This window comes from Cherax quadricarinatus, chromosome 3 (genome assembly GCF_038502225.1).
Source record: "Cherax quadricarinatus isolate ZL_2023a chromosome 3, ASM3850222v1, whole genome shotgun sequence".
In the NCBI taxonomy this organism is placed as follows: domain Eukaryota; kingdom Metazoa; phylum Arthropoda; class Malacostraca; order Decapoda; family Parastacidae; genus Cherax; species Cherax quadricarinatus.
Window position 1 is genome coordinate 71,540,771 of NC_091294.1, and position 25,949 is coordinate 71,566,719.

A 25,949-nucleotide genomic window follows, 5' to 3' on the forward strand; every position below is an offset into this window, starting at 1 on the left:
GATTCTCCCATCTTACCTCCTTCTTTCATATCATTCATTAACCCTACTAGGAAACCCCTAAGCAGACCCCAGTGCTGTACATAAAATTCGCTTGGTAAACCATCGATCATGGGTGCCTTTCCCTTTCTCATGTCCATAAGGACTCTCCATATTTCCTCCTCCTCAATGACCCCACCCAGTGCCTCCCGATTACTCCTCCCCAGTTTGCACAGCACATACTCATGTACCTGCCCAAGAACCTTGCCATCCACCCCACTACTTTTCCCGTATTCCTCAAACCATCTATCTGCATATGCACTCATCCCCATGGTTTCCCATAGTACCTGACCCTCTCTAAAACCCCCCACCGAAGAAATGACTTGCAATCCTGGTATTGTAGTCATTTGCTGTTGTACCTTCTGTCCTCGCAGCACACAAGCCGATGGCTTGTCGCCCCGGAGTACTTCCTCCAACCCCGCCTGTACCCGTACAGCTGCAAAACGTTCTTCTTGCAAATCCCTTATCCTGTCCTTCAACATATGTATATCCTCCACTGGGTACACCCCGGCCACCGCCCCCCCTCGTAACAATCCCGTAATCTAGATTCTAAATAATTTGACAAACCATACCGCAATTGATTAATGCATTTGCCCTCCCTCACATAAAACTGACGCATTCTTACCTTAGCCACACTATCCCACCATCCTACCACATCCTCCTCAGTCCTTCTGTCTGCACAGAGCTGTTCCCAAAATACTGCAAAACCTTCCACTCCCTCCCTATCCCCCCAAAAACCATCGTGTTCAGTTTCCAATAACTTCCCTGCCTATGAGCCAAAGCATCCCACCCCATCTCCACTAATACCACCCTATGATCGGAAGACACCATCTCAATAGTTTTAAAAGACTCTACCAAAACCCTCTGAGATAAATATAACCTGTCCAAACGAGCCGCATATCCCAGTCTTATAAACGTATGTTCCACCTCCCACAGACCTCCCCCGAAAGCATCACATAACTGAAGATCTCTAAGCAGGCCCCCCAAGACTGAGGAAAAATATCCTGCTCTTCTGGGTTCCACGTCTGCCCTCTTAACTACACAGTTCCAATCCCTTCCACAATCGCCACCTACGGTAAGATGCATAGGTAGTACACAAGCTCCTCCCGCACAAAATCCATCTTCACTTTCACGTCACTTTCTGCTGGGGCGCACACACACAGAAATGTCACTCTCTCTCCCATCCACCATCCTTCCACATGTAATACTCTCCCCCCTCCTCCCCCTCTTTCCTGTGCAATACAAACGGGCTCGCCTCCCTGATCAACACACCCACTCCTCCTTTTAAATGCTCAGAGGGAAACACATAAGCCTGATACCCAGGCACCACTAATTCACAACCAAGCTTAAAATTATGCTCCTGAACAAAAGCTATGTCAACCTTGTACCTATTCAAAAACATCCTGAAGCACTCTCATTTAACACCATCACACAGACCATTAATATTTATTGTTACACACCTGAGGCCTGTTTAAGGTTTCCCTCCCCACCTCATGTCAATACTCTTCCCTTTTAGACCATTCCCCTGGGCTTTGCCTTTGCCACATACTCCACCCTCCTTCCCATCCATCCCCTCCTTCTGTTGTGGCCCTCTTGTAGAGTCACTCTGGGCACCATAACCCCATGTCTTTTTCCCTGGCCTTTGCGCTGGCATCAGAGCATCGTCCGAATCTGACGCTGCTGCCCTTTTCCTTGTAGCTCCCTCAGTTTCCATGTCCGAGTCCTGGGAGCCAGCACAATAGACTTCCACCTCTACCACCCTTAATCCGCCTCCATTTCCTTCCATGGCACTCGCACTGTCCATCACAGGTGCCACCTGATCCTACCCCCCCACGCACACACCTTCTGCCCTGATCCCAGGTTCCTGCTCGCTGTGACTCTCCACCTCCGTAGACTGTAATATAGGCTGTATCAAGGTCTCCAACTCCTCCTCAATAGCTTTCACTGCTGCGCCCACCTGCACCTCCTCACTTGACAACTGTACTGTTGATGGGCCAGGTGATTCATGGATCACCACTTCTTCCGATTCCACAGGAGGAGCCACCACCTCTTCACTCCACATGCGACCATGCCCTTCTCCCTGCCCCCATTCTTCCTTAGGCATCGGTTTCTCATGCGCAGGTGCTCCGCCCCTTGCTGGCCCAGGAGCCATATTCCGCTTGCCACAGTCTGCCACCATATGGTCATATTCGCCACACAGTCGGCACGTACGCCTCTGCCCTGCATACGCTACCATTACCTGGGTTCTAAACTCCTCGAAATATACATACGAGGGTATAGGATGCCTTAGCATCATCTTGAGATTGAAAGAACCCTCAGGGAATCCTGTGTAAACTCCTTTTACCCATTTGCCAGGTTGGGCTAGATGTACAGTTCCATAACGTTCGAAAACATTTCGAATATCTACTTCATGAGCCTCAAAAGGCACGTTGCGGAGCTTGACCCATGAATAATGTCGTGATACATCCGTCAACTTGACCCTCACTGCCGGTGTTACGTTAATGCTGACATCTTGGTAACGATCCACCAAAGCCTTGTATACTTGAGCAATTAACACTGTCACAAATATTCTATAAACACTGTTCAGTGCCACTCCATACAAATCCTAGTCTTTGATGCCGTATGTCTCTCTTATAATTTTGGGCAATAACACATCGACTGACGTAGGCGTTAAAGCCCCACTAATGAGTTCAATGCCCACAGTATTCACTCTCCTGCACACACCTGGTGCCATATTGTTGACTGAGTAGCTCGTCTTGGAAAACAGTAGAGGGGTGCAAAGCACGACCGCACTCTACCTCATCCAGGCAGAGAATAACTGGGTACAGTTGACCAGCTTGTGGTTCAGTGTACTGGGTGCAGCCGTGATCTGACGAGCTTGTGGCTTAGGAGAATTTTTTTTTTTATATTTTATTGATAACATATCTTGTACAGACATAATACATGTGGAAAATACTGTATATATTTTCCAGAAATTCAGTATTTATATGTAAATAGATGGCCATACTGTATTTAATAATATTTATGTCATAGAAAACGGAAAGTTTGCATCTGGGCAGGAGACTCGCCATCTTGGTTTTGAATTTTGTACAAACATTGGTGTAATGGGAAGAATTTTTCATGCTCTAGAGGTTAAAATTGTGTTGACACATCTCAAATAGGAGGCGAAATTGGTGGATGTGCATTCCTGCATAACTTGAGATATCAGACGATTGGACAAGTCAGCTCCAGGAACCTCAGATAAGCTCTCTAGATTTGTGTATAATTTTGGCCAGTGTTTTCATAAATTTAGTTAGTGAGGTTTTTCTGAGTATGATACAACTTAATATCTAGTCAAATTGATGAGTGATATTAAGATGTATTTTCCTTCTGTTATGTAATTGTGTATATATATATAACCATTTATTATTTTTAATATACAGTCCACAAAATTTATATATTTACCAGTATTCCTGGTTATACATATTTCATTGGTAATTAATAGGTGCAGAGCAACTTGTAGATATGACAGTGGTAGGTATCGAAGGGGAACATTTTTTGCGACCTAGGTGTCCCAAATTCCTACTTGTCTAACTGATAAATAATAATTATCTTTGTTCATTTACTGTTATGTATATAATGATACATTCAGCTAAATGCAATTTTCCACATTTAATTTGCCTGTTGGTCCTTTTTGCACCGGAGGTAAATAGTGAAGTCATTAATTAGTTAATTACTTAATAATTATATGTGAAATGACAGAAGGAGGTGGATGTTAAGTTCACAAATTTACTTAATGTGTAGTGGATTATAATAATTACAATATTAATTTTGATAAGCTAAGCTCATCTGGCTAAGTTTACATTAATTTGTATAATACTAATTTGATGTGTAATTTGTATGTGTAATTGATAAGACAAGTGTGTCTAAAGATTATATTGCGTATAATAATTTTGCTATGCCAAATTCTGGCAAGGATTTATTAATTTGTATTTTGATGAGCCAAGTTTGTATTAATGTACATTTAAAATTTATATTATACATGTAATTGCTAAGCTCAAGTAGCTAGGATTTATTCAAAGGTAAGTTGTATCAGTGTTGTAAGTTGTAATCAGTGTTATTAATTGAGTTGAATTTAATACATTGCATCATGGCTGAAAATGAGGAAATTGATATAGAAGACAAACATATGGAATATAGAGTAAAGAAAGCATCGAGACAGGCTAGAAAAGTTCATGTAACCAAGGCATATAATAAGTGCTTGGAATTAATGAATCAAGAAACTGTGAATACTGATGATTTAAAATTGTATTTAGATGCTTTAGGGAATAGATATGATTCATACAAATTATATTACAACAAATATGAAGGAAATTTATTAGTAAACTGTGTAGATGAGACTGAAATAGATCTCATGATTAATCAGTATTATGAATTAGAGGAAAAGATTCTTTCTTGTAAAAGTCAGGCCTTGAATAAATTAAAATGTGTAAACCAGGCAGTTAATCAGTCTGCTCCAACAAATAATATGTCTTTGCCAGAACTCCCAGAACTATGTTTACCTGTATTTAATCCTGGTGAAAATTGGGAGGAATTTTGGACAATTTTTAAAGCAGCTGTGCATGACAGGAGTGACCTAGCCTGTGTAACTAAATTATTTTACCTGAAAGGACAGGTAAGAGGAGATGCTCACATACTGATACAAGCCTTTCCCAATGTAGATGACTCTTACAAGGAAGCAGTTGACTTGTTGAAGGTCACTTATGGTAATATAGAACAAAGTAGGTTGGATCTAGTGAATATCATTGTTAATTTAAAATCTCCAGATCACACTTACAAAGGTTTACAGCAGTTTAGAGTTAAACTGGAGAGAACTCTCAAAACTTTAAGTAATAAATATAATCTGAAGGAATCAGACTGGTTATTGAGTGCCATGGTACAGAATAAATTAAGCTGTAAAACACTTGAATGGTTCTCGAATAAATATCAAAAGGATTATTTTGGTCTGGAGGAAATAAGACTAGGTCTACAAGAATTAATTGTTCAGTTGCAGACCAGCCAACCAACTCATTTTAAAGATGCAACACATGATAACTCGGAGGTATCTGTCAAGTTTCACAAAGGGAAAAATTATCCCAATGTTAATAATCAAAATTCATTTCCTAAAAATAGTTGCACAGGTGCATATGAAGTAGCAAGAATCAGAAATAATGATTCTCCACAATGCAAGAAGAATAAGTACCCTCCTAAGAGTAGCCCAGTTAATAAGAAACCACTCAAAGAAAAGAGAGATTGTCTTTTCTGCAAGGGTTCTCATTTTTCTAAGAATTGCAATGCATACAATTCATTGAATGATAAAGTTGAAAGATTGGAGGAACTTGACAGATGTATCAGGTGTTTGGGTAATCACAATGTAAAGGATTGTTATGCCAAATTAAATTTCTGTTATCAGTGTCACAAAGGAAGACACCATATAGTCATGTGTAAAGGTCTATATGATGATGTTGATAATAATGATAATGTTGACAATCCTGACACAACAGTGGCTAATGTAAAAATTGCTGCTAATGTTAATAATGATGGTTTTGCTGAAGTAGCCTTACCTGGAGTTTACCTGGAGAGAGTTCCGGGGGTCAACGCCCCCGCGGCCCGGTCTGTGACCAGGCCTCCTGGTGGATCAGAGCCTGATCAACCAGGCTGTTGCTGCTGGCTGCACGCAAACCAACGTACGAGCCACAGCCCGGCTGATCAGGAACTGACTTTAGGTGCTTGTCCAGTGCCAGCTTGAAGACTGCCAGGGGTCTGTTGGTAATCCCCCTTATGTGTGCTGGGAGGCAGTTGAACAGTCTCGGGCCCCTGACACTTATTGTATGGTCTCTTAACGTGCTAGTGACACCCCTGCTTTTCATTGGGGGGATGGTGCATCGTCTGCCAAGTCTTTTGCTTTCGTAGTGAGTGATTTTCGTGTGCAAGTTCGGTACTAGTCCCTCTAGGATTTTCCAGGTGTATATAATCATGTATCTCTCCCTCCTGCGTTCCAGGGAATACAGGTTTAGGAACCTCAAGCACTCCCAGTAATTGAGGTGTTTTATCTCCGTTATGCGCGCCGTGAAAGTTCTCTGTACATTTTCTAGGTCGGCAATTTCACCTGCCTTGAAAGGTGCTGTTAGTGTGCAGCAATATTCCAGCCTAGATAGAACAAGTGACCTGAAGAGTGTCATCATGGGCTTGGCCTCCCTAGTTTTGAAGGTTCTCATTATCCATCCTGTCATTTTTCTAGCAGATGCGATTGATACAATGTTATGGTCCTTGAAGGTGAGATCCTCCGACATGATCACTCCCAGGTCTTTGACGTTGGTGTTTCGCTCTATTTTGTGGCCAGAATTTGTTTTGTACTCTGATGAAGATTTAATTTCCTCATGTTTACCATATCTGAGTAATTGAAATTTCTCATCGTTGAACTTCATATTGTTTTCTGCAGCCCACTGAAACATTTGGTTGATGTCCGCCTGGAGCCTTGCAGTGTCTGCAATGGAAGACAGTGTCATGCAGATTCGGGTGTCATCTGCAAAGGAAGACACGGTGCTGTGGCTGACATCCTTGTCTATGTCGGATATGAGGATGAGGAACAAGATGGGAGCGAGTACTGTGCCTTGTGGAACAGAGCTTTTCACCGTAGCTGCCTCAGACTTTACTCTGTACGATTTCTGCCATTTCCTGCCAGTTTTTTTTCCTTCCTGGCACTAAAAAACCTCTCCCTCTTGAGTGGCTGTGGCTACCCAGGTTTTCCCATGGCCTGGATGTTTTGTATCTTTTTGTCCCCTTTAGATGGTATGCCTGGCAATTTAAGTTATAGCACAGTCTTTCCTGTACTGAGGAGGTACACAGTTCAGGGTGAAAAAGCTTACAGGAAGGGAGTTTGCATTTTCCTGTTGTCATATGGGCATGGCATTTTTTTTAGGGTGGTCATAGTTGCACGTCCCATCTGTTTTTCCAGATTTCCCATGCCAGCAGATACCAAGTGCATAGTATGTGCACAGGCTTGGTTTCCGTTTGCCTTGGGTTTCTGTGACTGTATGCCCTGTTGGTGCATGTTTCCCTGTCTTACTTCTATCCTCCCTAGCACCAACAATGGAGCTCCCACCAGTTGTTTTTGGTAATATATCCTCACTATTGCTAGTGGAGTCCTCTTGTTTGCTATTTCCTGCGGTATTTCTAGTTTGCAATATTGGTTTTATCTTATCTTTGACTACACTTGCTTCCCTACTATGGCTCCTGTCCCCTATGAGGTCATTTATATGTATTCCTTCCTGCGTATAATTCCCGACTACCTGGACAAAATCTCCAGCTTCACCATTACTGTCTCCCAGGACAGCATCTCCAGCTTCACCATTACTGTCTCCCAGGACAGCATCTCCAGCTTCACCATTACTGTCTCCCAGGACAGCACCTCCCGCTTCACCATTACTGTCTCCCAGGACAGCACTATCAGCCCCACATTTACTGACTACCAGGACTTCATCTCCAGCCTTACAGTTTCTGACTACATGGCCAGTATCAAGGGCAGTACCATTCAGCCCAGACTTTTTATGTTCCCATCTGTTGTAGAAAACTTCCAGGTTGTCTATGAAAGCAGCTTTGATGTTGTCCTCTTTTAATACCCTTGTGATTTTAGTCCACAGATTTATCTCATTTGGGCATACCCAAAAACACTTCCCTGTTTTAACACTGCTTGTAGCTAGTTCTTGGATATCTGCACAAGGGGCGTGACACCAATTTCCACAAAAATGACAATTTACCCATGTGGAAGCCCGTTTGTTTGACTGACCACAGACTACACACAGCTTCATAATGATTTGAATGGTTGATTTACTGCAATTCTACTAGCAACCTCTTGAATATTCTATTAATAACCTCCTTAAATGAAGCTCTAGCTATTTGTATTTCTGTTTCTAACTGTTTTTGTATATTGGACAGCTTACCGTGCACGTTCCTGATTTATATTTATTGTTTGTGTTTATAAGGGTGCCTACAACCCCATCCGTTTACAGTCTGCTTTATTGTCCAACGAAACCGTTTGAAACCAGTCAAGGGTTCGGACCAGTCAAGGGTTCGGACCAGTCGATCTGATCTGATCAGTGGGTCACTTATTTAAAACATACTGGTCGGTGATTTGAGCTAACACATGAAGGATCTACTGGAAATTACCTCTTCAAGGGGGGCTCCTTGGCGTGGTGAAGAGGCTCTTGGTCTGAGGAATTAGACCTATCGGTTTTCTTCCTCAGACCGAACCTAATTACCCCCCAATCTCCCCTCCCCTATCCCATCCTCCCCATCCTCCCCTGTTTCCTTTCCTCCTCCTCCTCCCCACTCCATCCTTTTGCCCTTCCTCTTTTTGTCCTTTGGGATTTCTCCCACAGGCGCGCTAGTTCCTAGGTACGAGAAAGGATACCGGGGTCCATCCCATTCCGTTGAGGTTCTTAGCGGTGGCGTAGTTTGCCGTGGAATCTGGATCGCCTGGGGATGTCCCGATCCCTCTCCGGTATCCCGGAGTAGCTTTGGGTGTCTTTCGGGCGACGAGTGTATCTCTGGAAGCCACCTTTCGGATTCCAGGGGTGGTGGCCGAAGGAGGTATGCTTTGTGGCGGATATCCGGCCGCCCTCTCTTTTGTCCACCGAGGTAGCTCGGCAGATGTGAGGTTGCTATCCCGGATTGTTAGTTTACTAGCATGATGGGTAGGGTATGGCACGGGTTCCATGCTGCATCTGCGCTACTTGCGGTGCTGAGGTCCTCTTGGGCGCGGAGGGAGATTTCTGGCCCTTTCATTCCTCCTAGGACCTATCCCTCCCCGGTCCCCCCTTTTTTTTCTTTTTTTTATTTTTATTTTCTTTTCTTCTTTCTTTTTTTTTCTTAAAAACAAAAAGAAAGAAGTAACCTAACCATGGCAGCCCTAGTCCATGAACCTGGTACCCCCGGGCCCCTTCTTGATACCGCACCCCGTTCTGACCCCGCCTCGTCTTTGGACCACTCTTCAGACATTCCTCATGCCTCTGTACCTATTGCCGGTGCTGTTTCCTCACCCGCTTCAGGTACTGAGGCCTCGACTGACTCCTTCGATTTATCGGACCTTCGCTCTCCTCTGACTATGCTTCCGGCCTCTCCCTCTACGGTGCGGCAATTTTCAAATCGCCGACCCATTCCACGTCGGACCAACTCTGGTCCCACGCCTAAATGTCAACGACAATTACCTGCTGATGATACTTCTCCACCTTCTCGTTCTTCTCAGAAATGATTGACACGTCCTTCACTACCTTTCCAAGCTCAGTTTCAGACTGAACAGTGGACTAAATTCTTCACTTTACGACCAACTTCCTCTACTGCCTATCTTTCTGACCATAGTATTGGCAAGGCACTCCTACGCCATGTTGGTAAAGATATTTCTTTTCATGCTCTTAAGAGCGGTACGCGCATCATTACCGTACAGAATACTACCCAGGCTCATGAGCTCTCTCGTCTTTCCCATATCGATACTGTTCCTGTCACTCTTGAAAAACATCATTCCCTCAATTCTTGTAGTGGTACCGTCATTCTGCCCCATACCATAGTTCAACAAAATTTCCAGACATGTGGCACCGACATTCTAGAACAGCTGGAACTCCAAGATCTCCCAATCCTCAAGGTAGACACTTACGTTCTTCCTGCCCGTGGGCGGAGACGATACCCTAGCAATGTGGCTCGTTTAACTTTTGACAGCCGAGAACTCCCATCCTCAGTTTATATAGCACGACATCGGTTACAAGTTCGAAAGGTGATCCCTACACCACAACAGTGTAGAAATTGCTGGCGATTTGGCCATCCAGCGAAATATTGCAGATCTATCGCCGAATGCCCAGTCTGTGGTGCCGATGACCATTCTAATACGTCTTGCAATCGGTCTCCCTCTTGCCTTAACTGTCATGAGGCTCACCCTTCGTACTCTCGCCGTTGTCAGGTCTATTTAAACGAGCGGGAAATCCGTTACCTCAAAGAGACAGAAGGTCTCCCTTATGCCATGGCAGTTTCTCATCTCCGCCTCCAAGGGAGACTCCCACGTGTTTCTTATTCCCGTGTTTCAAAACGTCCCCCCACTTCTAGTATCCCATCTTCTACACCCACCTCTGTGGTTACCTCTCCCATAATCACTCCTGTATCTAATCCTTTTGCTGTCCTCGGCTCAGACGTCCCTACTTCAACACCTCAGTCTAATCTCACTTCTTCGAGTTCTCTCTCACAAGCCTCAGTATCGACGAGACCTCGTACGACACCTCCTCCCAATCGTCCCTCTACTTCTCAAAAGTCAAAAAAAGGTCCGGTAACACCTCCTACCCATCTTCCACCTCCTCATTTTACCCTCCCTGTCTCTGTCCCTAGTTCTTCCCCTCTCACTGGCTCAGTTACAAGTGCAGAGGTTCACCCTCCTCCTCGTAATGTACCTTCCTCCCCTGTTCCCTCCCAAGTTTCTTCCTCTTCTGCCACCTCCCAGGTTCCTGCCTCTTCTGTCCCCTGCCACGCTTCTCCAGTTCCCTCCACCCTTTCGCCCCCCCCCTACCTTGGTACAGTCCAATACAGTTCCAATCTTTACTCATCCTCCCCCTACCATTCCCAATATTGTCTCCCATACGACATCTCTGAATTCCGAAACACTTGAAGCAATCTCTGAATATATTGCAGAGACCAAACCATCAATGGACACTGATCCACCTTCCGCTCTTTCTCTCTCCTTTGCTCCATCTGCGCAACTTCTTTCTTCACAGCGCACCGTTCCTTCGCTGCTTGAACATTTTCCACTGCCTCCGCATGTGGACTTTTCTAACCCTTCTAGTCCATAGGAACCCTTACCTGCGGATTTCAAGTATCTTTATCATTGCCAATCATGGCCTATTTACAGTGGAATATACGCGGCCTCAGGGGTAATCGGGGTGAGCTTCAGATGTTACTTTCCCAGTTTGCCCCTGTTGGTGTTTGCTTACAGGAACCAAAATTACACTCTGCTGTTATTTCTCACATCTCAGGCTATAATTTATTGTATTCTTCAGATCCTTTTCCTGATATTCCGTACCATCAGCTATTTGTTCATACTTCGCTGCATTACACAGCAGCCCGTATCCACTTACATAGGTGGTATACGCTCTGTTCTTTATATCTCTCTCCTTCTCGGGCATTATCTATTCCGGATTTTGCCTTCCTTGTTTCGTCATTACCGCCACCGATTCTGTTACTTGGTGATTTTAATGCCCACCATTTCCTCTGGGGGGGGGTCTCACTGTGATTCCCGTGGAATTCAGTTAGAGGCTTTTCTTGCCACCCACCCCCTCCATGTTTTAAATACAGGTACTCACACCCATTTTGATCCTCGGACTCATACTCTCTCTTGCATCGATCTCTCAGTTTGCTCTTCCTCCGCCGCATTAGACTTCACTTGGTCTGTTCTCCCGGACTTACATGACAGTGATCATTTCCCAATCATTCTTACTTCCCCTTCATATTCGCCACTTCTTCGCACCCCACGCTGGCAATTTAATCAGGCAAATTGGAACCTTTACTCACACCTAACTGCTTTTAAAGAGGTTCCTTCTTCGTCCTCCATCGATGAGCTTTTACACCTCTTCTCGTCCTCCGTTTTCACCGCAGCTTCTCATTCTATACCCCAAACTTCGGGCAGGCATTCTCAGAAATGCGTGCCTTGGTGGTCTCCTGCTTGTGCTCGTGCAGTACGTTTGAAACGCGCTGCATGGGGCAGGTACCGGTACAATAGAACCACAGAGCGACTCCTTGATTTTAAACGGAAGCGTGTGATTGCTCGCCGTGTCATCCGTGACGCTAAACGCACTTGCTGGCGAGATTATGTCTCCACCATCACCTCTGCTTCCTCTATGAGTGCAGTCTGGAAAAAAGTACGAAAACTGAGTGGTAAATATTCTCCTGACCCGGCTCCTGTTCTGCGGGTTGCCGGTGTTGATATAGCAAACCCACTAGATGTTGCCAATGAAATTGGCAATCATCTGGTCCGTATTTCTCAGGGACTCCATCTATGCCCCTCATTTCTTTCCTCAAAGTCTGCCAGAGAGTTAGCACCCTTGGACTTTTCTTCTCTCAGAGACGAACAGTATAATGTGCCTTTTACACTTCAAGAACTGGAGGCAATACTCTCAGCTTGTCGATCATCGGCAGCTGGGCCCGACGACATTCATATTCGTATGCTACAACATTTACATCAGTCAGCCCTTGCAGTCCTATTACACCTTTACAATCTTATTTGGTCACAAGGAGTTCTTCCACAGCTGTGGAAATCCGCCATTGTTCTCCCTTTCCGCAAACCAGGCACTACGGGACATGAAACCTCCCACTATCGTCCCATTGCTCTTACCAGTGCAGTTTGCAAAGTAATGGAACGCCTAGTAAATAGACGTTTAGTGTGGTATTTAGAGACACACAACAGTCTCTCCACTCGTCAATATGGCTTTCGTAAGGGACGTTCTACCATAGACCCCTTACTACGCTTGGATACGTATGTTCGTAATGCCTTTGCGAATAACCACTCAGTTATTGCCATATTTTTTGACCTTGAGAAGGCATATGACACAACTTGGAGATATAATATTTTAGCCCAAGCCCACTCCTTAGGCCTTCGAGGCAATCTACCATCCTTCCTTAAGAACTTTTTAACTGACAGGCATTTCCATGTTCGGGTTAATAATGTGCTCTCCCCGGACTTTATCCAAGCTGAAGGTGTCCCCCAGGGATGTGTGCTGAGCACAACACTTTTTCTCCTCGCTATTAATGATTTGGCCTCTAGTCTTCCATCAAATATTTGGTCATCACTCTATGTTGATGACTTTGCTATTGCCTGTGCAGGCGCTGACTGTCACCTCCTTACAGTTTCTCTCCAACATGCAGTCGACCGTGTTTCCAATTGGGCCACCACACGTGGGTTTAAATTTTCCAGCACTAAAACCCACCAAATCACTTTCACTAGACGCTCTGTCATCTCCGATCATCCTTTGTACCTCTATGGCTCCCGTATCCCTGAATGTGATACAGTCAAGTTTCTGGGCCTCCTCTTTGATCGTAGGTTATCCTGGAAACCTCACATTACCTCTCTGAAGGCAACTTGTCACAGCCGGCAGAACCTTCTTAAAATCCTTGCTCATCTTTCGTGGGGAGCTGATCGTCGAACCCTCCTTCGCCTACATTCCACCCTTATTTGATCGAAACTTGATTATGGTGACCAGATCTATTCAGCGGCATCTCCTGCTACTCTCTCTAGCCTTAACCCCATTCATCACCAAGGATTACATTTATGCCTTGGTGCTTTCCGCTCTTCCCCTGTCGAGAGCCTCTATGCAGAAGCGAACGTTCCATCCTTATCCGATCGCCGTGATGCCCATTGCCTGCGCTACTATGTACGCTCTCATGATCTCCGCAATCCTTCCATTTATAGAATGGTCACTGATATTAGTAGACATTCTTTATTTGTTCGCCGCCCCTGTTTACTCCGTCCCTTCTCTCTTCGCCTTCATTCGCTCTTGTCTTCTCTTCAACTACCACCTTTCTATGTACATGTAGCATCTCACTTTTCCCTACCTCCCTGGGAAGTTCCAGCTGTTCGAGTCTGTTCTTTCTCCCTCCCTTGCTCGAAAGCCCAACTGTCTATGGTCGCTTCCCGCTCTCTTTTTCTTGACCACTTTCACTCTCATTCTCATGCCATTGCTGTGTACACAGATGGCTCTAAGTCTTCTGACGGCGTAGGATTCGCAGCAATGTTTCCGGACAGCGTCGTACAAGGGCATTTACTATCTTCGGCTAGTATTTTTACTGCTGAATTATATGCCATCCTTACAGCACTTATCCGTATTGCATCTATGCCTGTGTCATCATTTGTGGTTGTCTCAGACTCCCTTAGTGCTTTACAGGCTATACAAAAATTTGATACACCTCACCCCATAGTCCTCCGTATCCAACTTTGGCTACACCGCATCTTTACCAAGCATAAAGATATTGTTTTTTGTTGGGTCCCTGGTCATGTTGACGTACAGGGCAATGAACAGGCAGACACTGCTGCGCGGTCAGCAGTACATGACCTACCAGTTTCTTATAGAGGTATTCCATTTACGGACTATTTTGCTGCAATATCTTCCCACCTTCACACCCGTTGGCAACAACGTTGGTCTACTATGCTCGGCAACAAACTTCAGTCTATTAAACCGAGTATAGGTTACTGGCCGTCTTCTTATCACCAGTGTCGAGGTTGGGAGACTACTCTCTCCCGTCTTCGCATTGGCCATACTCGTCTTACTCATGGATATCTCATGGAGAGGCGTCTTGCTCCTCTCTGTGAGAATTGCCAAGCTCCATTATCAGTCAGCCACATTCTGTTGGACTGCCCACTTTATCAACGAGCACGCAGAATTTACCTCTGTCGTCGTCTTCGCTCCGCTGCTCTCTCTTTACCTTCCCTTCTCGCTGATGGACCCACCTTTCATCCGGGCTCTCTCATTGACTTTTTGACAACGACTGACTTACTTCACAAATTCTGATACCTTCAGCCCTTTCTACTTCAATCTCTTGCTACCTTCTACCCCTGTACTATCCCCTGCCCCGCTGTTTTCTGTAACCTGCTGATCATCTCCCCTCCCTTCTGACATCCAATTCCCTTGCTTCCTTCCCTACCCTGCAGCGCTGTATAGCCCTTGTGGCTTAGCGCTTCTTTTTGATTATAATAATAATACTGGAAGTTATCTACCCGAGTAATATGTGATTTGATTGATACAAAAGTATAACTTGCATGTTGAAGAAACCGGTGACTGCTGGCAACTCCTACAATGACGAACGGTCGACCTCAACCCTTGTTTATCAATCGCTGTATCTAGCTTTTCTATTTTTTTTCCGTCTCCACCACAATAAATGCTATATTATCACTATAGTTGACTGGTGGAAATTTTGGAGGAAGGACGCTTTTTCTGTAGTAATAATTGCTTCTCGTTGTGTATATTGTGACCGCTGGTAACTACAGGTTATATGAAATTCACAGTATACGTCTGGTATTTCAAGAAAAAAGAAACTAATGAAAGTCACTCCACTCCACTAAGTACCATTATAATACTGGTTAGTTGCTACTACAACACTGTATTCTGCTATTCACTAGTATCACTAGATTATATGCGAGTACACTAGCAAGCCAGGAAGATTATTAAAAACAGCTGACCTGTGGTAAGTTTCTGGCGACTTCTGGCACCTGCCTCTATAGGCTTATCACTTCATTTACAAATTCACCTGTTTTCAAATGACACTTTAGCCTTTATCATCAATATACTAGGGAGCCACTGTAGTATACACTATACACTATGTATACTCAATGTTATCAGGGAGACTTTCTTTCCTCTGACACGAAAAGTTCAATTATTATTATTTTTTCCACACGGGACACAGGCCTGATTCCCCTCTGCTAGGTAGTGCACACTAATTCTCCTTTTATGACTCAGTATATAATGTTTTCCGCCCAAGATTGGTTCCAGGCGCTAGAGGGATGTATCGTATAGGATTGATGACACAAATTAAAGTTCTAGCACGTAAGAGCGACCGTGAAAACACGAGAAAACCCGGAGCACAACGAGGCACGCTGACACGCTTGACATGCCATGCTATGGTCCTGTGTTACAGGTAAGAATTGATGATAAAAGGCATAAATCAAAAAAATGTGACTGCATTATTGGACCAGGGATCCCAGCGTACTTTCATAAAACGTAAATGTCTTGATGGTATGAAAGTACAGATGGGAGATCCCACAACTTTAAAATTATCTGGTTTTCTCTCGGATAAAAGGGCTCAATTGTATGACACTGTTTATGTAACTGTCAGGTTGGGCAATAAGAAAAAACGTGTTAATGCAGTAATTGTAGATAGACTTCCAGAGAAAATATCTACAGTAGGGCTTAGTAAAGCTACAGAAAGACTTTCACATAATGTAAATTTAGCACCTTCTGGGGTAAGTGATGATTCTGTAGGCCCAATAAATATTTTGATAGGTAGTGACTATTATACCTCCTTTGTAATGGGTATGGTAAAGAAATGTGGTGTCACCGTTTTGAAGACTGCAGGAGGCCATGTAACGTATGGTCGGATTCCTCGTAATAATAATTCATGACTAGAGGAAACTACAAATACCATAATTGTGTGTCTTACTCATGAAGTCGTGCCCCAGTGTAATTCTTTCATAGAGGATGGTGTTGAGCCAGTGCATAAATTGTAGGAATTAGACAGCATTGGAATAAATGTAAATGAAGAAAGTCCAGACGATTCTTTTACTCAGGAGCAATACCTGTGAGATGTAAAATTTGAATCTGGACAATACTGGGTACGACTTCCGTGGAGACTGAACCATCCAGATTTGCCCACTAATTACAGAATGGCATATGGACAATTAAAGGCTCAGCTCCGCAAACTGAGTAAGACACCAGAATTGTTAACTGCCTATAATGATATAATTCCTGAACAGTTAATTAATAAATTTATAGAAGAGGTACCTCCTGAGAAAGCCAAAATTTATGGTCACTATTTGCCACATCACGGAGTGAAGAAGGATTCTAAGACCACTCCTCTGAGAATTGTGTTTAATTGTAGTGCCAGGAGTAACAAAAATGTACCTAGTTTAAATGACTGTTTGATGACAGGTCCGTCGTTGATGGAAAAATTAGGAGATATCTTATTAAATTTCAGATTAAAGAATTATGCCTTGACGGCTGACATAAGTAAAGCTTTCCTAAGAGTGGGTTTACAAGAGGCTGACCGGGATTGTACCCACTTCTTATGGCCTGAGAATCCTAGTGACCCACTTAGCCCTCTGGAAATCTTTCGCTTTAGGAGCGTATTATTTAGTGCTACATCCAGTCCGTTCCTACTTCAAGCGACGATAAATGCACACCTTAAATGTATGGGAAGTCCATTGAGTAAAGTAATGAGCAAACAATTTTATGTGGACAATTTCCTGGGTGTGACGTCAACTGAAGAGGAACTGTTAATGACTTATGGAGTGGCTAATAAAATAATGCAAAGTGCAAATATGCCTCTGAGGGAATGGAATAGTAATTCGTCCAAATTGAAGGACAAAATAAGTAAAGATTACCCTGGAGATGAAGTGCTAAAATGTAGTAATGTATTGGGTTTAAATTGGGATACTGAGAGAGATTTGTTAATGTTAAAACCTAATAAATACAGTATGCCAAATAAATTAACTAAGAGAGTTTTGCTTGCTGAAGTTTCCAAATGGTTTAATCCACTAGGTTTAGTGTCACCCCTTACTATAAGAGAAATTATTAATTCAGGAAGCATGGAAACTTAAATGTGCTTGGGATGAAATTCTACCTGTGGAATTCATTAACAGGTGGGATGAATTAATTTTTTTTTTTTTTTTTTTTTTTTTTATTTAAAATACAATACATAGCTTAACATAAAAACCCCTTAAACTAGGGTTGATACACATTGTATATAAACACATTTTGAAACAATCTCTCAGAACGTACAATAGCAAATAACAAACACAATATTAACAAACACAAGAGGTTACACAAATATACTAGAAAATATCGCTTGTGACAAAACATAACATTAAGAAGATGGGCAATCTTAACCCTATGTACACAAGAACAACAACAAGAACATAACATGTAGGTGACCCCTGTAGCAGGTTCAATAATATAAATAAATCCATAATCCCTTCGGGTATACACTATTTACATAATATACTGGGACATCTTGCCAATGCACTATACAATACAATAAGAAGAATATTATGATAAATATATAAATATATCGGTTACTCACAACCAACACAAATAATCGATAACCGAAAGAACCTACATCACAATCTCATGATAAAACAAAGTACATACTCTTACTCACCTAACCCCCCAGTACATAAGTTCCCTACAGTCACACATACTCGCCTTACTACAAGTCTTACGAGTTAGCCACAAAACTTGAATAGCCATAAGCATTCCGCCCACATCTACAGGCTATACACATTATATAATATATCAATAAAATGCTCAGTACAAACACATAAAACCCCGTTTGCCAGGCCATAGCCGAAAGGTACATCAAGTACTTCAACAAAGAAAGAAGGCAGTAGACTCTGACTTAAGACATCTATAACACATATAACTTCACCACCACATCCACTCACACAACCACATTTTCCTCAACCACGCATTACACAGATACACACAGTAAACCAGCTGTTGTGCATACCCAACCCCGGAGACAAGCCCGTTCCATCCCCTGAAATTCACTCCCCCCCCCTTTCACAACGTTAACAGTGCTCTCACACTCATACTACGGTACCCTGCTGAAAAAGCCTGGTCCCAGCGACTTCCATATATTTCCCGATTATAACACAACGTTCTATAAATGGTCCCCGCCAACACCCTTTTGCGCACCTCCCAATCCCCATTCCTTCTCATCGCCCAGGATACAAAAACAAAATCCGCAATTATATACGTGATTGTACGTTGCACAGGCGCCTCGACTCCTCCCACGTCCAAACTTAACACCCTCAATACTGATATCCTGCCTCCTTCCACTGTCCTCAGAACCTTACCCATCCATTCCCTGATACTCCCCAAAGTATCACAAAAATACACTACATGAAACGCAGTCTCCTCATCCCCGCACACCCGACACACGCCCTCCACCATCAACCCTCTTTCCTTAAGTGCAGCACCCGACGGCAGTATACCATGGAGAAAACGGAAAAATACCTCTCGCACATTTGGACGCACGCGCATCAACCGTAATCTTTCCCATATATCCTTCCACGCATACATAGGGTAGATACTCTTAGCCTTCACGACTACCTTCGCCCTTACAACACGCTCTAAAACACCCACTCGAACTTTATTAGGGTCCCGTACATGCAGCAACGCCCGCAACACGTCTTCACACACTTTCATCTCCGACCCTCCCCACCACATTTGCACCTCTTCATGCAAGCCATTCACGCCCCTCCCTGCATGACCCCGCACACGGCGTAACCCCCACTTCAAATAAATGCACTTGACTCTTAACCGTAAATCAATCAACCCCAATCCTCCTCTGTTGACCGGTAAAGTAACCACACTCCTCCTCAACCATTCACACCCGGAACCCCAAAGAAAATGGAAAACCCTCTTTAACAGCCTCGTAACATCCGGACCTGCTAACGGATATACCGCAGCCACGTGCCAGACTTTACTGTATAACAACACATTCACAACAATCGCACGCTGATGTACTGTCAAATGAGTTGGTCTCAACCCATCCAATCGCCCCACCATTCGATCCACAACAAGTCCAGAATTAACCATCCTCGCCTCTCTCGCACTAATCATATACACTATTCCACACACTTTTATCCTGTCCACCATATTCCAACGTACATTCCTTCCCCAACTCTCTCTTCCCACCCAATCTCCTAAGACCAGTAATTTTGATTTTTCCACATTAACTCTTAACCCGGTAACCCCCGCGAAATTATCAATAACATCTCCAACCGCACGTAAACTCCTCTGCGTTCGCACGAGTATTGTCGTGTCATCCACATACCCTATTATTCCCTGCACTCCACTTCCTACTCCCCAATCCACCTCCATACACGCTTCCACCTTTCTATAGAAAGGGTCTGTTAAACAGGCAAACAACAATTGAGACAGGGGACAACCCTGCCTAATACCCCGACCCATGGATACCCACTCCCCCAACTTCCCATTTACCTGTACACACACTCCCACACCTGTATACAATGTCTCTGCCCAACGCACCACCTCATCCCCAAAACCCTGCCTCCTTAATATGTACCACAATACCTCACGTTCTACACTATCATACGCCGCCTGCCAATCTAGCGCTAAGACACCCCCCCCCTGCTCCCCTCCCGACCCTTCCACAAAATTCTTTATAATACTATGCCCGTCATACATCGTCCTCCCAGACACACCATATTGTCCTCTCGCAACCACTCTATCCACCACACACTTCATCCTATTTCCTAAAATTTTTGCAAAAATCTTATAATCAGCACACAGCAATGATATTATCCTAAAGTCCCGCACCGTGTCCTGTTTCTTACCTTTTGGCACTAAAACCACAACCGCAGTTCCTTGCAACCTGCCCATCCTCCCCTCCCTTTTCATCGTATTCATTAGTTCTACTAAGAAGGACTTCAACACATTCCAATGGCTCACATAAAACTCGCAGGGCAAGCCATCCAGACCTGGAGCCTTACCACGTGCCATCCCCTCCAAAGCCCTCCACATCTCCCCTTCTTCAATATCCCCCCCCAACGCCATGCGATCACTGCTACTTAGCACACAAGATACATTCTCCCCCAACCTCCCGAAAGCCTCCACATCCACCCCTACACTCAGTAAATTTTTGCCAAACCACCTATCCACGTAATCACTCATTGCCTCCATTGTTCTTAACTCATGTCCCGCCCTATATCCACCTAATCCTCATGTACCACCAGCCTATCAATTTCCATAGCCATACGTCGCTGCCTCTGTCCCCGTAACACACAGGCCGATGGTCGGTCACCCCACACCGCCTCTTCAATTCCACCCTGCACTCTCACCGCATCAAATCTATCATTCTGCAAATCACGAATCCTCCCTTTTAACAACTCGATTTCCTCCATGGGATACTGCCCTGCCTGCACGCCCCTCTCATAACAACTTTGCAACCTACCCTCGAAATACTGCTGCAACCCGTACGTCATCCAACCCTGGTACTTTCCCCATCGCACATAAAACCGCCGGATCCTCTCCTTAGCTACCCCATCCCACCACCCCAGCAAGTCACCCACATCCCTACCCTCTCCCCACAAATTCTCCCACATTGTCCTAAAATCTAACCCCGCCTCCTCCACCCCAAGAAGTCTCACATTTAACTTCCAATACCCTGGATACCTCTTAGGTAAGCTGGCCCAAGTCAAGTCCGTATAAACAGCTCTATGATCCGTGTATACAGCTTCCACCGTACGCACACACATCACCCGCACACTTCTCGTCACATATAACCTATCGAGCCTGGCCGCGTATCCCTGTCTATGAAACGTATGCTCAACCATTAGGTCCCCACCCCCAATAACATCCCTTAACCCCACGCCCAGCAAAAGATCCCTTAGGCTAACCAAAAAACACCCTGCCCCCCGTGGCTCCACATCCTTTCTATGTACTATACAATTCCAATCACCGCCAACGATTGTTACCGAGGGAAGAGATCTCAAATAATAAACCAAAACATCACGCACAAATTCATTCTTCACCCGTACATCACGCTCCGCCGGCGCATACACACAAACCACTGCCAGTCGCTCACCTCTCCACCATCCATCTACCCGGAGTAGCCTACCCTCCTCCCCTCCCTCACATCTAATTACAACAAACGGGCTCGTCTCCCGAATCAGAATTCCAACCCCACCTTTCAAACGGTCCGAATATGCCACAAACACACGATATCCGTCCACATTCAAATCCCGACCCGCCTTAAAGTTATGCTCCTGCATGAATACAATATCTATGGCATGACGCCTCAGAAACCCCTGGAGCCACAAACGCTTCACATTCATACACAACCCATTTACATTCACAGTCATACACCTGAAACCTTCTTGAAGGGTTTTACACGCTGCCCTGTAACTCCTTTCATAGACACGTCACCAGCCTTCCTATTTTTCCCACCATGCTCACCACAGTGAGCTCTATTCCCTCCCCGGTCGAACACCTGACCGGACACACCTGTGGCGCCTCCACTCACCACATCAGCCCACGGTTTCTTCCCCGGTCTCTGCGCCGGGGTCAAGACATCGGAATCAGAGTGCGTTGCCGCCCTCTTCCGCCGAACACACTCTGCATCCATGGTCTGGTCGGGGGATGCCTCACAATGCACCTCCGCCGCCACCTCAACCACGGTCACCATTCCCGTAGAAGAGGCACCTGCAGTCAGCTGGCTGTCTCTCCTCTCGTCCTCACTCTCCTCAGGTCCCACCACCGATTGTACATCATCTCCAGCTCTCTTCGTCTCCAAAAACTTTTCCGTCAACTGCTCCAAAGCCACATCCTCTGCTCGTTCTCCTCCACTCAACTTGGTCTCCCCTTCCACCAAAGCGGAGACTGTAGATCCTACAGGCATTGATGGGCTCAACCCCACCGTCGGGAACTCTCCACCTCCTCGCTCCAAGACGAACTATGGCCCTTTACAGGCGTCCCGCTGGCAGGCCCCGCCTTCGGGTCAGGCCCTCGCTCCATCCTTCTGTCTGCAACGTGTCGTTGCTGCTGCCTCTCACACTGTGCTGCCATATGGTCATAAGCGTCACATAGCCTGCAGGTCTTGCGCTGCCCTGCGTAATACACCATCACTTGCATCCGAAAGTCGTCCAGGATGACAAACGACGGGATGGGATGCCTCAGCGTCATCTTTAGGTTGAACGTACCCTTCGGCCAGGCGGCGTACACCCCATCCACCCAGGTACCTGCCGTTGCCAGATGCACAGTACCATAACGTTCAAAAACGTTCCGTATATCTGCCTCGTCAGCTTCGAAAGGCACGTTGCGTACCTTCACCCAAGTGTAGTGTCGCGACACGTCAATTAAACGAACTCGTATTGCCGAGTTTACGTCCACACAGCCATCTTGATACTGCTCCACCAGGCGCTCATACACTGCCGTCGATCGTAGCTTAACGAATATTCGGTAAGCCCCGTTGAGCGATGCTCCATACAAATCTTGATCAGCAATGCCGTATGTGTCGCGAATAATCAAAGGTAGAAGCACCTGTGCGGACTGAGGCGTAACTACACCCCGCACTAAATCAAAGCACACAGTGTTGACGCGCCTTCTGATAGTCTGCGCCATCTTGTGAAAATCAATCTGCTCAGGAAGGCCTCTCAACCAGGAGCGTGTGCGCAGCACAACCTCACGGCAATAAAGCGATGAGGTCAATGACCGGGATTGTACCCACTTCTTATGGCCTGAGAATCCTAGTGACCCACTTAGCCCTCTGAAAATCTTTCGCTTCAGGAGAGTATTATTTAGTGCTACATCCAGTCCGTTCCTACTTCAAGCGACGATAAATGCACACCTTAAATGTATGGGAAGTCCATTGAGTAAAGTAATGAGCAAACAATTTTATGTGGACAATTTCCTGGGTGTGACGTCAACTGAAGAGGAACTGTTAATGACTTATGGAGTGGCTAATAAAATAATGCAAAGTGCAAATATGCCTCTGAGAGAATGGAATAGTAATTCGTCCAAATTGAAGGACAAAATAAGTAAAGATTACCCTGGAGATGAAGTGCCAAAATGTAGTAATGTATTGGGTTTAAATTGGGATACTGAGAGAGATTTGTTAATGTTAAAACCTAATAAATACAGTATGCCAAATAAATTAACTAAGAGAGTTTTGCTTGCTGAAGTTTCCAAATGGTTTGATCCACTAGGTTTAGTGTCACCCCTTACTATAAGAGGGAAATTATTAATTCAGGAAGCATGGAAACTTAAATGTGCTTGGGATGAAATTCTACCTGAGGAATTCATTAACAGGTGGGATGAATTAATTGGTGATTATGAAAAAATTCCAATGTTGGAGTTCCCACGCCAGGTGGCCAATCCAAATGGAAAAAATGTACTCCACATTTTTTGTGATGCTTCAAAATTGGCATATGGAGCAGTTGCTTATCTTCAATGTAATAGTGTTATTTATCTTGTTATATCTAAGGCTAAAGTGTCTCCAATTAAATCCCGTACCTTACCTCAGTTGGAATTAACAGCCATTTATGTAGGTGTCAAATTAGCTAATTATATAAGAAATAAGTTGCAGGAGATAAATATTAGCGACAATGTAATTTGGTCTGATAATGAGGTATCCTTGCAATGGATTCGTAATGGAAACAGTAAAATTGTGTACGTACAAAACAGATTCGCTGAAATTAATCAGATGCAAGAGAAGTATAATAGTTTGGGTCAGGATGTGTTAACATTTAATAATATACCTGGTGAGGAGAATCCAGCTGATTTCTTGTCTCGAGGTTTACCTTATGCTAAATTTGTAAATGTTGTATCATGGTTTAAAGGACCGAGTTGGTTGGTAAATAAAGCTAATTGGCCTGTACAAAAGGCGTATATTGCTCCTGTTGAAATTACTGTGACCACCGCTCCAATAGTTTGTCCTTCATTAGCCATTGATATAAATAGGTATTCCTCTTTACCCAAACTAATCAATGTAACTAAGCTGGTGTTTAAATTTCTAAACAAGATGAATATTTCATATAAGTTTTCACATCCTCTTGAATATTGGACAAAGAGGGTACAGGAGGAAATGTATAGAAATGAGATTAAATTGATGATGGAAAGAAAAATCGTGAAAGGTTCCATAATAGAGAAATTGGGGCTGTATTTAGAGAACATTGTAATTAGGTGCAGAGGTAGGTTACAAAATGCTGAATTGGGTGATTATGCTAAACACCCTATCTTACTGCCCAAAACTCATCATCTAACAAATTTAATTGTGCTAAATGCCCATAAAAATGTAATGCATGGTGGGGTACAAGATACCTTAAATTGTATTAGGGAAACTTTCTGGATTCCACAAGGACGGCAAAGTGTTAAAAGGGTGATTAAATTTTGTGTAATATGTCGCTGTGTGGATGCCAGATCCTATATGTACCCGGGTCCTCCACCATTGCCAAATGAGCAATTTGAGTCGTTTAGCAACGAACTCCGGCCGGCCACAGTGTGGAAAATACTGTATATATTTTCCAGAAATTCAGTATTTATATGTAAATAGATGGCCATACTGTATTTAATAATATTTATGTCATAGAAAACGGAAAGCCTGCGTCTGGGCAGGAGACTCGCCATCTTGGTTTTGAATTTTGTACAAACGTTGGTGAATGGGGAAGAATTTTTCGAGCTCTAGAGGTTAAAATTGTGCTGACACCTCTCAAATAGGAGGCGAAATTGGTGGATATGCATTCCTGCATAACTTTAGATATCAGGCGACTGGACAAGACCTCTCCAGGAACCTCAGATAAGCTCTCTAGATTTGTGTGTAATTCTGGCCAGCATTATTTTCATAGATTTAGTTAGAGTGAGGTTTTCTGAGTATGATAAACATTAATCTCCAGTCAAATTGGTGAGTGATAATAAGATATATTTTCCTTCTGTTATGTAATTGTGTATATATATAACCATTTATTATTTTTAATATACAGTCCACAAATTTATATATTTACCAGTATTCCTGGTGTATGTATATTTCATTTATAATTAATAGGTCCAGAGCAACTTGTGGATATGACAGTGGTAGGTATCGAAGGGGGACATTTTTTGCGACTTAAGTGTCCCAAATTCCTACTTGTCTAACTGATAAATAATAGTTATCATTGTTCATTTACTGTTTTGTAAATAATTATGCATTCAGCTAAATGTAATTTTCCACAATACATATATATATAGTATAACACTGTAGAGAACAATAAGTACATACATAAGAGCAAATTTTGTAAACATAATACATATATATAGTATAAAACTATTGTGAACAATAAATACATACATAAATTATCACACACGCACACGTTGTTGGACACAGCAGAAGAAACCTGCCACAGACAAAGCAAAAAAGAAAGGCCATCAAGAACACTATGCATCACTTAAGCCACCTATCAGTATATATAAGAAAAACACTTGAAATTATCGCCTCTCATTTCTACAGAAGTGTAGCTTATAGCTGACAAACGAAAACATACTCATGTAGGTGTAAGTACAAAAATTCACACATATATATTATTGTAAAAGAAACACACATTCCTAATAAAAAAACCTTTCTTGGGAATAAGTCATACAGAAGTATCTGTATCCACC